General features: G+C 34.1%; 1 non-coding gene across 1 annotated transcript; it reads left to right on the top strand.

Annotated features, from left to right (window-relative positions):
• The first annotated feature begins 2,220 nt into the window (after positions 1-2,220).
• TRNAA-AGC (transfer RNA alanine (anticodon AGC)) lies at positions 2,221-2,293 on the top strand. The gene has a single exon. It is a non-coding gene; the product is annotated as a tRNA-Ala (tRNA).
• Positions 2,294-14,212: the final 11,919 nt, after the last annotated feature.

Raw genomic sequence — 14,212 nt, 5'->3', positions numbered from 1 at the left:
TTGAAATTAGTTTGAGAAGATAAAAGTGCAAGATACCAAATTGTGCAGTGGAACAAGTCAAAATCTCAAACCAAGAAGCATATGGTATGGTGCTACCCATTTTCCTACACTGCACACTTTTCGTAAAATGTGTATTACGACTTCGTTAACCGTTGGATCAAGCTGCAATTTTAACAGCTGATCCTAGACGCATAGTGCTTGACTTTGACCGGACGGATCTTGAATCGGAGGTCTGTAGTGAGAACAGTTTTTATCGCAAGGTCCCTGTAGTTTTGGTTGTTGACAACATTGACCTTTGTTGCTCGTTTGTTGCATAACTTTCTCTATTGTTATTCAATTAAGTTGGTTTTTTTTTTTTTTTTTGCATTTGGTTCTTCATTCAATCATATTTAAGTTGAATGTAAATACAACATTTTTGGAGCTTTACACAAGCTGCAATTTTATTTCTAAAATCCCAAATTGTTTGTGTAATGTGTTGTTAAGTTGGATTGGATAAAAATTATAAGAACTAATTATTTTCCAAGAGAGACATATGTTGTATGGTTTTTAATATGTGTTTTGAAATGCTTGTATGAGAATGTAGGAGATTCCATGGGGGAAACCCTATTTGATTTAATTAGTAGTGTGTTCATTAATGTAAAGAGTCAGTACTGGAGGTTTATCTTGATACTCTAATGTTCATTCAAGACTCATGTAAAGTGAAATGAGTCATGTGGTGAGAGAGGCACGAGACCTTGTCTATAAGAACATTCTCAGGATTCTTATGACGGTTAAATGGACTAACCTTGTGTGGTAGGATAAAACCCATTGACAATGACTCTATAGGTAGTAGAGGTCACTACAAGTGCAAAACCCACCAAGAATCATACATCAATGTCTAGATCCAGATAATTGAGTCTAGAATGTCATGATGTGTGATGGGTTAATTGATATTGCTTAACTTAGTGTAATTGGTGCATTATTTTGTAATTATTTTGAGTGTTATATATATATATATATATATATATATATATATATATATATATTTATTTATTTGAGTACCAACAATATTAAAAACATCTCAAATATTAGTTTATAATTTTTTATGTATTTTTTAATTTTTTTTAATGTTTTTAATTTTCTTTAATTTTCTTTTATTTTGTTTTTTGTTCACATATAAGGTCTGTGCCCCAGGGAGTGCAGTACCATGTAGCAATACAACATGTTTATCTTATATTCAATTCAATTATTATATATCTTTATTTTATTTAATTCAAAACTAATTTTCTTTTAAGAAATAGACTAATGTCTAATTCCAAATTAGAAACAAATTTATTATTTGTATTATATTGATATTTTTCATTAAATTTTATTTATTTAAATGTTTCTAGAACTATTTATAGAGAATTAAAAAAATTATACTTCAATTATTTATTATTTCTTTATATATATCAATTACCACATATAAAATATTATACTCATAAGTGCATTTATTATAATCTAATATTTTGTTATATATTATTATTATATATATTACGATGATAATATGTATATATTGTACGATATTATAAAAATAATTATATTAATTTAGTATTATTTTCCATGACAGAGAGAAATTATATAAATAATTGAATGACAGTAATGGCAGTAGTAGATACTTACATCAAAATGGAAATAAAGCTCCTAAGATCAAAAGCTCCAATATCAAATTGAATTATATAAAAAAAAATATTTTATTGATTATAAAAATATAAAAATACGCTTTATTTATTCTTTTAGAGTTTTGATATATATAAATATATAAATATATATATATATATATATATATATATATATATAAAATTAAAAATTAAAATGCACAAAATGTATATATTTCTACGTTGAAAGTTTAATTGTAAACGTTAATTGTTTCAACTTTTAGAATATAAAAATACGTATTCTTAGTTGAAGCTAACCATTTCTCCAATTCAATATTGATGAGAATAATTATTAAAGCCTGGAAGATAGTCTCTAACATTCTAAATTATACATTTGTTGCAACAATATTTTTTGTCAAGTTAATAAATGAGCATTATAATTAGATTATTTTTTTCATCCATATCTTCAAGAAATAACATATTTAAATGAGGAGATATAAAAGATAAAATAATTTGTTTAAAAGCGTTTAACTTTAATCAATGATCATGCTTCGAAATTGAAAGTTTAAGAAAATAAGTAGGATATGATACTCATTTAACAAATGGGGATGTAGCTCAGATGGTAGAGCGCTCGCTTAGCATGCGAGAGGTACGGGGATCGATACCCCGCATCTCCAATCTTCCATTTTATGTGTTTAAGCTTCTATGTGGTTTTCTCAGACTTTGTGTTTTGGTATTTTTCTTTACAGCAATGATTCATAATTTTGGGAATCCAAGTTTTACAAAATTAATATAATAATTGATGATAGGCAGAATCCGGTGTCCATTTTCTTATAAATACGGACCTTTTTTCCTTCTTAAAATATTTACTACAAATTCTCAACATAAAGATTTTATGTCAAATAACATATTGGAACTTTCATTTTCAAAATACAATTTAGTTTCTAATTTCAAATATGCTATTTTTTATTTGGAAGGAAAAAGGTTGATGTAACCCATTTTGTTTGATTATTTTGACTTTATTAACTAAATTAGACACGAGTCATTTAACTCTCAATCAATTAATTTTGGATCTTTTAAGTTTTATTTGGATTTGAGGAGAAATTTGAGAGTAGAAAATAATAGCTTTAAGGGGAAGGAGGATAAAAAGTGAGATGGTTTGAATTAAGGAAAAAAAAAATGGAAAATGAAGAGAAATAAAAGAAAAATATTTTAACTTATAAAATTATAATATTATAAATTTAGTCTTATGGTTAAAATTAATTTAAAATAAAATTTAATCATTTAATATTTTTATTTTATTTATTTTTTTATTATAATAATAAAATATAATTATAAATATTTAGTTATTATATATTACATAGTAATTTAAAAAGATATAATAAAATGAATTAATTAAATATACTTTTTAATATTAATTATTAAATATTAAATTATTTTATTTTATAAGATATTAAAATTCAAATTATTCATTTAGATTATAATATTATTCATTATATTATAAATTTGAAATAAATATTTTATAAGATACTTCTAAGACTTTCTTCGCTATTCTATATGTTGGGTGGTGCGGAAAGTTAAAAAAAAAAAATTGTTGTCTAGTTTTTCATGTTGTTGTTAGTAATTTCTATGCTTTCTTTACAAATTCAAGTTTTCAATCTTTCAGTTGCTGGAAATAAACGCACACTTTAAAATTTATGTTACTTCTTACGAAGTCTAAAGTAGTAAAACTAAAAGTTAGTATTATAAAGTAAGATTTACTTTTTACATTATAGTTTTTTGTCAACAAAATTAACTAATGTAGTTAGCTTATGGCACGTTAACTAATATATCATAAAGTTATTAATGTGTCAAAAAATATTAAATTAAAAATTAGTACCGTAAAGTAATATTCGTTTTTCACAGTAGGTTTTCATCCGAAAGAAATTAACTAATAAACTCTAATAATGTTAGTTTATTGAGATAACACATTAATTGATATGTCGACTTCAATATGTCATGTCAAGTTGAACACAAGGTGGAAGTTGTATCTTTTAACGTGTTATTTGGACAAACTAATTACATTACAAAGAACTAACGTGAAAAACAAATCTTATTTTTGAGTATTAATTTTTAATTTTAACGACTTTAGAAACTAATTACAAGATGACATGTGATGTGTGTGTAGAACATGAAACCGTAAGCTCCCAAACAGTGAGAGGAGGCTAAGGCTAAGCCCGTGACTCTAACCGCGTGCCTGTTGCAGAATCAGCTGGTGACTCATAGGCAGTGGCTTGATTAAGGGAAACCACCGGAGACATAGCGAAAGCGAGTCTTCATAGGGCAATTGTCACTACTTATGGACTCGAACCTGGGTGATCTGTCCATGACTAGGATGAAGCTTGGGTGAACCTAAGTGGAGGTCCAAACCGACTGATGTTGAAGAATCAACGGATGAGTTGTGGTTAGGGGTGAAATGCCACTCGAACCCATAGCTAGCTGGTTCTCCCCGAAGAAATGTGTGTGTGGAACATGAAACCGTAAGCTCCCAAGTAGTGGGATTAGGCTAAGGCTAAGCCCGTGACTCTGACCGCATGCAATGAGCCGGTGACTCATGGGCAGTGTCTTGGTTAAGGGAAACCACCGAAGCCATAGCGAAAGTGAGTCTTCATAGGGTAATTGTCACTACTTATGGACCCAAACATGGGTGATCTATCCATGACCAGGATGAAACTTGGGTGAAACTAAGTGCAGGTCCGAACTGACTAATGTTGAAGAATCAGCAGATGAGTTGTGGTTAAGGGTTAAATGCCACTCGAACCTAGACGTAGCTAGTTCTCCCTGAAATTAGTGTGTGTGTGTAGAACATGAAACCGTAAGCTCCCAAGTAGTGGGAGGAGGCTAAGGCTAAGCCCATTAGTCTGACCACATGCCTATTAAAGAATGAGCCGATGACTCATAGGCAGTGGATTGTCATTCCCTCATCAATAACTCTTGGTATGCTCCTACTATTGGTTATCCTATATTCATTTTGTAGTGGAACTTGCAATGTTTTAAAGTTTCCTTGAAAGAATGGAATCAAAATGTTTTTGGAAACATACATAAGTTAGTTGTGGATAATCAAGGCCTCTTTTCTAATATCATAAGGCTAACATAAAAGATGACTTACATTTTTCTCTGGATTGTCAAGATATTTATTGGAAGTAAAAAGCTAAAATGAATTCGTTTAAAGGTGAGGATAAGAATACTACATTTTGTCATGTCGAGGTTCATATGAGGATTAATGTAGGAAGTATTTTTATGTTGCATCATGATGATCAAGTTATTTCTCATCCAAATATGATTGAAGATTCTATTATGTCTTTTATACTAATTTATATGTTGCTCTTACTAATCTTGTTGTTTTTGTTACCTTTGTGCAGTCTTTTGTTGCTTCTTGTATTCCTTGTGTAGTTACTGATGATGAAAATAATTTTTTATTAAATGACGTGATCATGATGAGGTGAAACATGTAATTTTTTCTCTTAATGGTGATAGTGCTCCTAATCCAAACGGCTTTGATGGATGTTTTTATCACTCTATTTAGGATTTATTGATGTTGATGTTTTGTAAAGTTGTCCAATAATTCTTTTGACAGGGTTAGATTCTCCCTGGTATGAATTTGAATGTTTGTAAAGCTAGTAAGATCATTTCCGTTAATCAAAATGGTTAATTAAAGGGAGGAGTGTTAAAGATTGTATTTATATTACTTTTGAAATTGTTAATCTTCTATCTAGAAAGGTCAAGGGTGGTAATGTAGCCATTAAGACTGATATAACCAAAGCTTTTGATACCATCAATTGGCAGTTCTTAAATCAAGTGTTGCACTGTTTTGGTTTTCATGAAGGCATTTTGAAGTGGATTCTTCATATCTTGCAAGTTGCTCATCTTTTTATCTAGGTTAATAGTGGTTTGGTTGGTTACTTCACTTCTAGTTGAGGGGTTCGACAGGGGGATCCTCTCTCTTCTTTAATTTTTTGTTTCGCTGAGGAGTTTTTGAGTAAGGGAATTTCAGAGTTTATTTCCAAGAAGCTTATGCTTCCCATGGTTGGTCCTCAAGGTATACAATTTCCTTCCCATACTCTCTATGTCGATGATATATTTGTTTACGTAGAGAAGGTAATAGAACACTACAACATTTGAAATCTTTCTTGCATGAGTATGACACTTTCTCTGGTCAATGGGTGAGTCGTGCTAAAAGTAACATTTCCATTGCTCATGCTTCTACTTCTTCCATTAGGCATCACAAGACTCTCTTGTAAATCAAGGATTTCTTCCTTTTACATCTTTGGGTGTGCAAATTTTTCTGGGAGCTCTAATGAGTGCATATTTATGCCCTCATTTAACATTTAAGTTTGAAATATTAATTGATTTTTTATGCTTAAAAGATTGATTTAGTTAGGATTTATGATAATTAGGTTTATTGAATTTGTGAGATAAAAATGTCTTAAAAAGTGCTTTTAGTTGCATAAATGTTTTTAGATATTCTAATATTTGTTGATGCAACTGAAGTTAAGTTTAAGCTCATTTAAGGTGTGAAAATAAATTGATCAAAGTTACAAAACACCTATGAAGAAAGGCCAAAATCAGCAAAATCCGAAAAAAAATTGTCTTACACCCCTTACATTACTTATACAGTCCTTTTTTCAATAATCCTCCACTTAAAAGTAGTCTCAATTAGGAGTTGCCACGTGGCAATCCTAACTATCTCAATCTATCCACTAACAAGCTGCCACACACTATCCTCCACTCACAAAGTTGTCTAACCAAAGCTTGACACATGATGTTCTTACCAGGTTTGGGATCTGAGGTCTTCAAGACACGTGGCGGAATCTTCAGAGTGCTTTTTGCAAGGTAAGTTGATCTAGACAAGGGAAGATCCACCTATAAGGAACTCTTCGATTCTTAAGTAAATAAGAGTTTAGGGATCTATTTAGAGTATTAGTAAAAGTATTGAGAATGATTTAATAAGTGGCACTTTCTTGTTTGAGCTCGTTTTACATAATTAGGAGAATATGGTTGTTGTGATTGAGCATTTTGATAATAATTGTGAATAACCATCTTATAAAGTGTGGCTACACCAACTATAGGTATTGAATGCCCATTAATTAATGAAACTTGTCCAACTTTAATTAGGAATTTAAAGTCTCTTTCTTGGGTCAGGTATGGCTACAAGTTGGGTATGTACACGTGGCATGATCCTTCACTCTAGAATCAGACCAACCAAATGATGCCACATCACCATCTTTCCCAAATAAGAATTAATTCTCTACCAACCACCATTGGAATCACGAACCACGCTGGAACAATGTTGACAATGTTGGAATCATGAACCACATCACCCGTCTAGAACCACCGCGAGCCACCCAACAAATCTGTCACCGCAAAAGGAGATGCCACCACTCATTGTTATTCATGATGACACAACAGTGACATTCGCCCAAGCTTCACCACATCACACCTCCCCAGCCACCTACGATGCACCAATCTCAAGCCATCCAATCGTCACCTACCATGAAGAAAAGTTTCATTTGAGAGAAAGAAGGAGCTGCCACATGGCAATATTGTTAACACAAATGACTTGGTGCATACAAATATGATGAAGATATTGTATAGTGACTTGATGAGGATATGAAGAGTTGATGAAGATAGATAATGACGTGATAAAGTAATAAGGACTTGAAGAAATAATGTTTTGATCAAGGTTGATGTGAGTTTAATCTTGCCATCACATGAAGATATTAAAGCTTAAATATTAAAGCTTATCTTAAAGACAATTTGACATAGTATAGGTGTCTTGTGTCAAAGTTCAGTCTTTTAGTCTATTAAATAGGTTTCTAATTGGTTAATTAGCTACATGCTATAATTATGTTATTAACACTTTCAATCAACTGAATTATCATTCAATCAGCTGATTTCACTTAAGTCAAGTGAAATTAATAAATTGAACTAATAAATCAGTTCGTTGAATATGTCAACAAACAAACTATAAAGTTTATTTTTTTTAGAGAGAATGGTAACAATTACCATTTTGAGCATGAAATCAATGTGAATACTTTGAAAAAATCTGTCTCTCTAGACAATACAAATTTACAACTTTTCATATAGTGGTATTTGAATTCTTGGAGTATTTGGCTTGATGAAAAAGACTTGGAGAAAGAGGTTTGGTTGGCTAGGGAGAGCCATCACCAAGGTTTGGTCTTTCATAAATTTATGGATGTTGTCTGGTGGGAGTTCACAATAGATTTACTTTTTACATTATAGTTTTTTGTCAACAAAATTAACTAATGTAGTTAGCTTATGGCACGTTAACTAATATATCATAAAGTTATTAATGTGTCAAAAAATATTAAATTAAAAATTATTACCGTAAAGTAATATTCGTTTTTCACAATAGATTTTCATACGAAAAAAATTAACTAATAAACTCTAATAATGTTAGTTTATTGAGATAATACATTAATTGATATATCAACTTCGATATGTCATGTCAAGTTAAAGACAAGGTGAAAGTTAATATCTTTTAATGTGTTACTAGTATACTGATCCGTGCGAACGCACATGATGTATTTGTTTTATTTTGTATATTAAAATAATAAAGTAGTGAAAGTATTATGTAATGAACTATTATGAAAATTAAGTTATATTGTTATAAATGTTGTTATTAAAGTAATGAAATAGTAAACCTAAGTGATGCAATAATAATTTCAGTTTTAAATATAATAAATGTAACACTCCATTTAAATAATAACTTTAATTTAAATGAAATGCCACATAGATAAAATTTAGTGACAAGTCCTGGAGTATAAACACTACTCCTGACAATATCCAGAGGATGCTAGGAGAAACCAAGGCACACCACGATGTCGGATACAAACGAAATCCAAGGACTTCACAAAAGTTAATAGAGTACTAAAGAACAAAGAAGTACATGGGCCATAGCCCTAAAGAAAAGCCTAAAAAAACATGAAGTCCAACCCAGGTAGATTATGCAGCGGAACCAATCCCTTCCCTGTTGACCTCGAGTACCTCTCACATCTGCTCCCATCAATAAATTGATGATCATCGTAAAAGTAGAAGAACAACATACAAAACAATCAAACAAACAAGGGTAACCTAGAGCCAAAAAAAGATTTTATGATGTAATCAGGTATACTTTCACAGTCCAATATACACAAATCATCCAAGCATGTTCTGACCTTCAAATAAATACACTAAGACTCGAATTGACTCATCCGGATACATATAACCGGTCGGATTCAGCGGATGCTTGCACTTGTGAAGGATACCTCTGCTCACCCCCGAGCTAAGTGTTACAAGTGTTACAATGAATCAATTCCCTCACGCACAAGGTTAGCCCTTAATGAGTTTCAGGCCTCCTGCTACTCTCACCACAGGAGTCAGTCCGCTCTAAGTGAGACTAACTGACTCCTTAGAGTGTCAGGATGCAATCCTTACCTTGAATCCTTACCAAGTTATATAGATGGGGCACCACCATGGACACCCACTAACAGGGGCCATGAAATTACGTCCCGACCATTGAAGCACGACCCTGAAACCTCACCTAGAGATTTCAAGGAATTACGCACTGACCATGGACCAAACATAATCAAACAAGTAAGTAATATGTTCATCACGCATATATATCCCATGTCAACCTTTATAATCAACCTCTTTTATATTCTAGGTCAAACCCATACCAACTCCTCATACTCCATCCATGAATATAGAATTTTAGCTCATCTCGTTACCATGCCACTTTCATAACCAACCATCTCATGTTCGTTACATGCCAAGAATTTATCCAGTTCGTCATTCATAACCCATACACCCTCCCACTCATGCATATTTATCCCTTTCGTGACATTATTCAATAATCCAATCAATTTCATACCAAAATCACACCAACACATCAATCCCATTTCGTAGCCACAAATTTCTATACATTTTCCAAGCCTCATATTTTAAATCAGGTAGATCCATTAATCAAACAATCCATAACTACCAAGCGAAAGAAAACAGCGTGACATGCAGCGGGTCTCGCTCAAGCCAGATGTCCTCGCTTAGGCGAGAGGAGTACCATCGCTAAAGCTATAGACTCTCGCTAAGGCGAGACTGCGACAGTAGCCCTGGGGAGTTTGCGGGCGCTCGCTTAGGCGAGGCCATATCACCTGAGCGAGATGGTTTTTCGCTTAAAAAAACAGTTCACTTGACTGAGCGGGCACTCGCGTAATACTCCTGGGCGAGTTTCTGCAACTCTCGCCTAGGCGAGATGAGCTCGCCTGGGCGAGAACATCAGTTCACCATCTCCTGCTTCACGTGACAGAGACATTCTCAACGATAACCAGTTCATTCTTATTTCAAGACAAGCATTTTCCAGGCACAACAATCATAAAACAGAAGTGAAACAACCAACATATGACAAAAAGCGAAGAACCCTAGCGACTCATAGGTAGTGACTTGATTAAGGGAAACCACCGGAGACATAGCGAAAGCGACTCTTCATAGGGCAATTGTCACTACTTATGGACTCGAACCTGGGTGATCTGTCCATGACTAGGATGAAGCTTGGGTGAAACTAAGTGGAGGTCCGAACCGACTGATGTTGAAGAATCAACGATGAGTTGTGGTTAGAGGTGAAATGCCACTCGAACCCATAGCTAGCTGGTTCTCCCCGAAGAAATGTGTGTGTGTGTGTGTGAAACATGAAACTGTAAGCTCCCAAGTAGTGGGACGAGGCTAAGGCTAAGACCGTGACTCTGACCGTGTGTAATGAGCCGGTGACTCATAGGCAGTGGCTTGGTTAAGGGAAACCACCGAAGTCGTAGCGAAAGCGAGTCTTCATAGGGCAATTGTCACTGCTTATGGACCCGAACCTGGGTGATCTATCCATGACCAGGATGAAGCTTGGGTGAAACTAAGTGGAGGTTTGAACTGACTAATGTTGAAGATTAGCGGATGAGTTGTGGTTAAGGGTGAAATGCCACTCGAACCTAGACGTAGCTAGTTCTCCCCAAAATTAATGTGTGTGTGTGTGTAGAACATGAAACCGTAAGCTCCTAAGTAGTGGGAGGAGGCTAAGGCTAAGCCCATTAGTATGAACGCTTGCCTGTTAAAGAATGAGCCGACGACTCATAGGCAGTGGCTTGGTTAAAGCAAACCATTGGAGCCATAACGAAAGTGAGTCGTCATAGGGCAATTGTCACCGCTTATGGATCTGATCCTGGGTGATCTATCCATGACCAGGATGAAGCTTGGGTGAAATGTGTGTGTGTGTGTGTGGAACATGAAACCGTAAGCCCCAAGCAGTGGGAGGAGGCTAAGGCTAAGCCCGTGACTCTTACCGCGTGCATGTTGAAGAATGAGCCGGTGAATCATAGGTAGTGGCTTGGTTAAGGGAAACCACCAGAGCCATAGCGAAAGCGAGTCTTCATAGGGCAATTGTCACTACTTATGGACCCGACCCTAGGTGTTCTATCCATGACCAAGATGAAGCTTGGGTGAAAGTAAGTGGAGGTCCGAACCGACTGATGTTGAAGAATCAGCGGATGAGTTGTGGTTAGGGGTGAAATGCCATGTGTGTGTGTTGCCCCTGGTCCAATCTCTTGTGTTGAGTTTTTGGATTGGATCAATTTCTAATAAGCTTGTTGCAGCTCCATACTATGGATCTTAGTACACTTGATTAAACTTTCATAGAGGTATGCATTGTATTGATAGAAGACTTGATAAAGCATTTTGTAGTTTTTCTTGTCTTGAAAATTGGTCTTCTTGTCATGTTAATGTTTTACCCTAGAACTATTTAGATCATCATCCCTTGCTCTTTTTTTTCTCATTCGGTTGGGATTTCCAAGCCATCTTCTTTTTTATTTCTAAAGATGTGGATGTCTCATATGGATTGTCATTCCCTCATCAATAACTCTTGGTATGCTCCTACTATTGGTTGTCCTATATTCATTTTGTAGTGGAACTTGCAATGTTTTAAAGTTTCCTTGAAAGAATGGAATAAAAATGTTTTTGGAAACATACATAAGTTAGTTATGGATAATCAAGGCCTCTTTTTCTAATATTCAACAATGCATTTTAAATGTTTCTCCATATTATTTAGATGCTTTGCTAATTCATAAGGCCAAGATAAAAGATGACTTACATTTTGCTCTAGATTGTCAAGATATTTATTGGAAGTAAAAAGCTAAAATGAATTCGTTTAAAGGTAAGGATAATAATACTATATTTTGTCATGTCGAGGTTCATACGAGGATTAATGTAGGAATTATTTTTATGTTGCATCATGATGATCAAGTTATTTCTCATCCAAATATGATTGAAGATTCTATTATGTCTTTTATACTAATTTATATGTTGCTCTTACTAATCTTGTTGTTTCTATTACCTTTGTGCAATTTTTTGTTGCTTCTTGTATTCCTTGTATAGCTACTGATGATGAAAATAATTTTTTGATTAAATGACGTGATCATGATGAGGTGAAACATGCAATTTTTTCTCTTAATGGTGATAGTGCTCCTAATCCAAATGGCTTTGATGGATGTTTTTATCACACTATTTGGGATTTATTGGTGTTGATGTCTTGTAAAGTTGTCCAATAATTCTTTTGACAGGGTTAGATTCTCCCTGATATGAATTTGAATGTTTGTAAAGATAGTAAGATCATTTTCGTTAATAAAAATGGTTAATTAAAGGGAGGAGTGTTAAAGATTGTATTTATATTACTTTTGAAGTTGTTAATCTTCTATCTAGAAAGGTCAAGGGTGGTAATGTAGCCATCAAGATTGATATAACCAAAGCTTTTGATACTATCAATTGACAGTTCTTAAATCAAGTGTTGCACTGTTTTGGTTTTCATGAAGGCATTTTGAAGTGGATTCTTCATATCTTGCAAGTTGCTAATCTTTTTATCTAGGTTAATAATGGTTTGGTTGGTTACTTCACTTCTGGTTGAGGGGTTCGACAGGGGGATCCTCTCTCTTCTTTAATTTTTTGTTTTGCTGAGGAGGTTTTGAGTAAGGGAATTTCAAAGTTTATTTCCAAGAAGCTTATGCATCCCATGGTTGGTCCTCAAGGTATACAGTATCCTTCCCATACTCTCTATGTCGATGATATATTTGTTTACGTAGAGAAGGTAATAGAACACTACAACATTTGAAATCTTTCTTGCATGAGTATGACACTTTCTCTGGTCAATGGGTGAGTCGTGCTAAAAGTAACATTTCCATTGCTCATGCTTCTACTTCTTCCATTAGGCATCACAAGACTCTCTTGTAAATCAAGGATTTCTTCCTTTTACATCTTTGGGTGTGCAAATTTTTCTGGGAGCTCTGATGAGTGCATATTTATGCCCTCATTTAACATTTAAGTTTGAAATATTAATTGATTTTTTATGCTTAAAAGATTGATTTAGTTAGGATTTATGATAATTAGGTTTATTGAATTTGTGAGATAAAAATGTCTTAAAAAGTGCTTTTAGTTGCATAAATGTTTTTAGATATTCTAATATTTGTTGATGCAACTGAAGTTAAGTTTAAGCTCATTTAAGGTGTGAAAATAAATTGATCAAAGCTACAAAACACCTATGAAGAAAGGCCAAAATCAGCAAAATCCGAAAAAAAATTGTCTTACACCCCTTACATTACTTATATAGTCCTTTTTTCAATAATCCTCCACTTAAAAGTAGTCTCAATTAGGAGTTGCCACGTGGCAATCCTAACTATCTCAATCTATCCACTAACAAGCTGCCACACACTATCCTCCACTCACAAAGTTGTCTAACCAAAGCTTGACACATGATGTTCTTACCAGGTTTGGGATCTAAGGTCTTCAAGACACGTGACGGAATCTTGAGAGTGCTTTTTGCAAGGTAAGTTGATCTAGATAGGGGAAGATCCACCTATTGGTGGAGCTCCAAAGGTGCATGAAGAGCTCCATGGGCAGCGGAAATGGATGAAGAAATGGAGGCAAGTTGGAAGGCACTTGCAAGCAATGGAAGGTGAAAGAGGTGATAGGATTTCCTAATCTATGCTAGCCTAAGGAAGGTGGCTAGAGGTAGAGAGAGGAAATCTCTAGAAAGTGGTGACTCTCAAAGGCAATAGAGGGAGGAGTGCTCTCAACTCAAGTTGCATCTATTGCTTAAAATTTCAAGAGTATCTTCAAATGTCCAAAGGAGCGTTCTTGTCTTGATAATCTCGGCCATGTATGAAGAGAATTAGGCCGAGCCCAATTTGAATCCATCCTATGTTCCTTTCATGTCTTATGTATTATTGGAAAGCAAAGCCCAAACAATGGTCCAATTTAAATCTACACTACTAGATTTACATGCACTTCTTCAAGTCTTTGTGATCTCTTTGGCCCATGTAAAGAATGTGAGAAGCCCATTGAATTTGTGATCATCTAATGGAAGGCCCTTTTGAATCTTTTTCATCATTGATCTTGTAATTGGGCCTTTTAATGAGCTTGGGCTTGAAGGTGCAATTAGGCTTGGTGGGGTCACATCATCCCCTCCCCCTTGAAGAGGATTTGCCCTCAAATCTTGGTTATCATCCTCACCAGCTACAGTACCTGTAAAA

Source organism: Vigna unguiculata, chromosome 11, assembly GCF_037176805.1.
Source record: "Vigna unguiculata cultivar grain cowpea cultivar isolate G323 ecotype 2 chromosome 11, ASM3717680v1, whole genome shotgun sequence".
NCBI classification, from domain to species: domain Eukaryota; kingdom Viridiplantae; phylum Streptophyta; class Magnoliopsida; order Fabales; family Fabaceae; genus Vigna; species Vigna unguiculata.
Note: the sequence above shows the minus strand (reverse complement) of the source record. Positions and strands in the feature narration are given on the sequence as shown.